We start from the raw sequence: 4,463 nt of genomic DNA, 5'->3' as shown, positions 1-4,463 counted from the left end.
CGGGACTACGACCGTTAGGGTGGAGGTTGTGACAAGCTTCACAAGTGTGGGATCAATGTCGCGGCGAGGAGAGAGAGAAAGAGGATTGTGCCTGGGTTGGTTTGGGATTTAATGGAGTTTGCAAGGTGGGTTTAAATCAGTGAAAAACTAGCACACTATTTCGTTCTGATCAATGTCTCGCTAATTGAATCAGTGTACAATGTCTCGTTAATAGCGTATTTTAAGGGCCTCACTATTTTGTCATAGAACACATTTTTTTCATTGGTTTAAATAGGACAACACATAGGTGTAAAGAGTTAGGAACATGACATGTGGAAAGTTTAACACATATTCGATGAGAAATTAGTACCAGTGCCTACTATGCCCATGTTCATTTGCGCATACTCATGTGTGATGATATCAAATATGGACATGTGTAGGAAGCGGTCGGCTGCTCCCTAGCGCTCCGAAGTCGCCTACTCTTTGAGGTAAGTATTTGTCCTTTGTCATTATTTTTAGAATGCATGCCAAAAAGGAAACAAAAGGAAATTACCAACCAATCATTATGCATGGCTCTTCACTGCGTGTTAGAGTTGGACGTCCCATGAAAAAAGTGTGAATACATTTAATTCAGATTTTTAAAAAGTGCGGCGTTTCGGCGCCCAGGCACATCTGCATCTGGTTAGAAAAAAATCAAAACAAATACTAGAAAAATTAAAAAAAATCCATTTTTTGTGTGTAGTAGATAATTTGATGCGTGTGGTTCGCCCCAATTTTTAGATCATTTGAACATCTGAGTAGCTCTCAAAAAAAAAACAAATTAGGTCAGAACAGTGTGTGAAGAGTAAACTTTTTTACAGACCTCGAATTTGTCTTTTTTGCCGAGAGCTGTTCAGATGTCCAAATGATTTGAAAATTGATGCGAACCTCACGTATCAAATTATCCACCACAATTTTTCTTTTTGGAAAATTTTAACTTCTTTTAGTATTTGTTTTTGTTTTTTTCGTCAGCGAGGGTGCAGATGAGCCTGGGCTCAGAAATGAATTATCGATTTTTAAATATTTATAAAATCATAACTTTTGAACCGGACATCGAAATTAAGATCAATTTTCACCGTTGGAATTCTCGTGACGTGCTCTTCGAAACTAGATCCAACATGAATATGTTTCGATGAAATTTTTTATGTGCAATTTACACTCTGTGTTGTGCAATTGTCTAATATTCTATGTGCAACTACTTTATAGTTGATGTGCAACTTCCCGCTGCTCGTAGACATACATTTTTCACTGATGTGAACATGTTTGAACACGTTTATTTCAAGTTTCATTTTTCTAAAAATTGTTATAACTTTTGAACCGAACATTGAAATTAAGATCCGATTTCATCATTGGAATCCTCACGATGTGATCTTCGAAACTAGATCCCGCATGAGTATGTTTTTACGAATTTTTTATGTGCAATTTACTTCCTGTTTGGTGCAACTGCCTAGTAGTTGATGTGCAAGCACCTGACATTTGATATTCGACTTTTCGCCATACCCATGGACATGCAGCTCCGTGGTCATGCGTGTGTGACTACGCCGCCACATGTGTGCAACTCTCACACTCGTGCGTGAGCTTCTATGCCGACGAGGGTGTGCACCGTTGCGTTTGTTACTATGGCGATAAGAGTGTGCAATTATACGGTCGTGCGTGTGCCACTATACGGACAGGAGTGTGCAACTCCGCTGCCACACGTGTCCGACTATATCCATAAGAGTGTGCAACTTTAGGGTTGTGCGTGAGCTACTACACCAACAAGAGTGTGTAGCTCTGTGATTGCGTGTGTGCAACTATGCCACCGGGCGTGTGCACCTCCCGTGCATCAGCTACTATGCCAACAAGTGTACACATTTATGGCCCCGCATGTGCAACCATGGTGATGAAAGTGTGCAACTTTGTGGCCTCGGTTGTGCGACTATGCTTTAGAGCCCTCTTATATGCAACTTTTCTCTACCTTATGGATGTACCGTTTTTATCATTCAACTATCCCTAGCAGTGAGATGTGCAATTTCGTCTGTTGCCCTGACCAACTGCCAATCAAACCATGTGCAAATCCGCATGTTGCTTCCACCAACTGAAACAACACATCCACAAGTAGAAAGGGGAAGGAGTTGCACATTGACTACTACGCGGTTGGCTGGAACAACAGACTAAGGTGCACATGCTGCTGGTACGGGTAGGTGGGGCAGGGTGTGCCAGCAATGAAAACTGCACATCCACAAGAAGGGAGAGGGGTTGCACATCGACTACTAGGTAGTTGACCAGTAGTAGACTAGTCGCACGTCACAAAAAAATGATTGTCACGGTTTCTAGGCTGCAACCTCATATGAAGTTGGATTATATAACTCTAAAGTTGGTTTCGAAAAAATTGCACCTTGCAGTATTAAAGTTGCATCATACGCAATAATATAGTTGCATCATATAGCATTAAAGTTGGCGTCGAAAATATTTTGTCAAAACAAACCCATGAGGAATCTAGTTTCAAAGATTTCGTCGCGAGGATTCCAACCGTGAAAACATGTATGAATTCTGACACACTGTTTGAAAGATATGACTTTAAAAAATATGAAAAACTTGAAATAAATGCACATCGATCTATTTTCCAGCGTCCGACCAGAGAAGACCTCACTTGTGCGGGCGCTCGATCTGGTCTGATCGAGGCTGTCTATGGCTGGCTGCTCATTTCAGCCAGATAGTGCGTGCGCACTAATAAGAATTTGGAATCAAATATAGCTTATCACATCACACAGGGACATGTTTGGAGTCGAATTTCAAAAAAGGGCACGCAGGCACATCGAACACGGGAATATTTGCCTAGCACATCACACACGATGACTTGGAATTGAATTAGAAAACCAACCAACCAGTTTTTTCTTTTCTTTTTGAGAAACCAACCAACCAGTTTCACATGGTGCTCAATGGCGGGACAAGAACATACTGATAGCATTTATTTTCTCGGGGAAATACTAATAGCAGTTATGAGTACTTCCCAACAAAGAGATATTGTTACCAGGTACGTATGAGACCGAACAAGCAGCACTTTACAACGTGCAGTTGAGTCGGGACGTGGGCACGGCGTAGAGGTGCGCGGCGAGCGGTCCAGTGATGCCGGGCATGTCACCCATGTCAAGCTCCGCCGGACTCATACCGTCGGGTAGCTCCCAGTTGAACCCATGGGCGAGGTATGCGACAGCCAATTGCACTGCATGATGACCGAATTCCTGTGCTGGACACGAGCGTCGTCCAGACCCGAAGGGTAGGAACTCGAAGGAGCCGCCCTTGAGGTCCTGCCCGACAGCGTCCCCCTCACCTGGCATGAACCGCGTCGGCCGGAAGGCGTCGCCGTCCTTCCAGGCCTCGCGGTAACGATTGATTGCCCACATATTGATTATTATTCGCGAGCCTTTAGGGACCGAGTAACCTCCGAGTACACAGTTTTTAGCAGCCGCGTGAAGAAGCGTCGGGATGGGCGGGTGCATGCGGAACGTCTCTTTGACGATGCAACCTAGGCCCCTTGTCGAGGTCTGAGTCATCCACCATGCGGTCGAGCCCCACCACGTCAGCCAGCTCCTGCTGAAGCCGTGCAAAGGTATTAGGGCTACGCATCATCTCCGCCATTGCCCACTCAATCGTTGAACTCACCGTTTCCGGCCCGCCAAACAACATATCCTGTGTTGGGAAGCACACATTAAATGTACCAATAGAAGTGTCTCAAAAAAATGTACCAATAAAAATAATAAGAAATTGTTAATCGTACTCTCAAATCACCATGTATCAAATTTGAGTCAGTGTGAACTCATTATGCTTTTATCACCATGGTGGAAAGTTACGAGTCAATGAAAATGCCGCGATACTCCATGGTAATAATTCAGCAAGTCATATAAATGGTGATGTCCTTATTAACCCATTATCTTTTGGTGCAGCTTATTCTATAACTTCCTGAGATTTTTTTTGAAAGAACATGATGTTAACCGCGCACATCACACTCAAACGAACCATCTGTTTTTAAAAACCACTGAAAAACTTGCAGGTTTTGACTATGATTCACCATAGTTTCTTCTAACCAACCTCATAATTTTCCTCCTCATCTCTATGTCATTGCCCCCCAAAAAACTTTTCTTCTGATTTCCCCTATGATGTCACTTATTTTGGATAAACTTTGTACACTGGAGTCTGAGGATTCTGTTTGGTTCACTATAACTGCATCTGAATTTTCTAGACAGTTTGAAATTGAATCAAAGTTTAAATAAACAAAGCCCAGGACATGTTTTGTTTAGTTAGAGGGTTATCTTTTTTTTTTGCTAGGTTTTTTTGACAACTTGATTTTTGGTTAAATTTGAACTGAACACTTTACAAGAAATTCTCTCCTATTCTTTTACTCGGTTTGGGAAAATGTAACTGAACAATACAATTAGGGGTCATCTTTGATATGACAAAAACCA

The 4,463-nt window shown here is 42.4% G+C and overlaps 1 pseudogene; it reads right to left on the bottom strand.

The window, feature by feature from the left end:
- Nucleotides 1–2,847: 2,847 nt before the first annotated feature.
- The window catches only part of LOC119266758, a 3,383-nt pseudogene continuing 1,767 nt past the window's right edge, over nucleotides 2,848–4,463 (bottom strand).

This window comes from Triticum dicoccoides, chromosome 3A, assembly GCF_002162155.2.
Source record: "Triticum dicoccoides isolate Atlit2015 ecotype Zavitan chromosome 3A, WEW_v2.0, whole genome shotgun sequence".
NCBI classification, from domain to species: domain Eukaryota; kingdom Viridiplantae; phylum Streptophyta; class Magnoliopsida; order Poales; family Poaceae; genus Triticum; species Triticum dicoccoides.
Note: the sequence above shows the minus strand (reverse complement) of the source record. Positions and strands in the feature narration are given on the sequence as shown.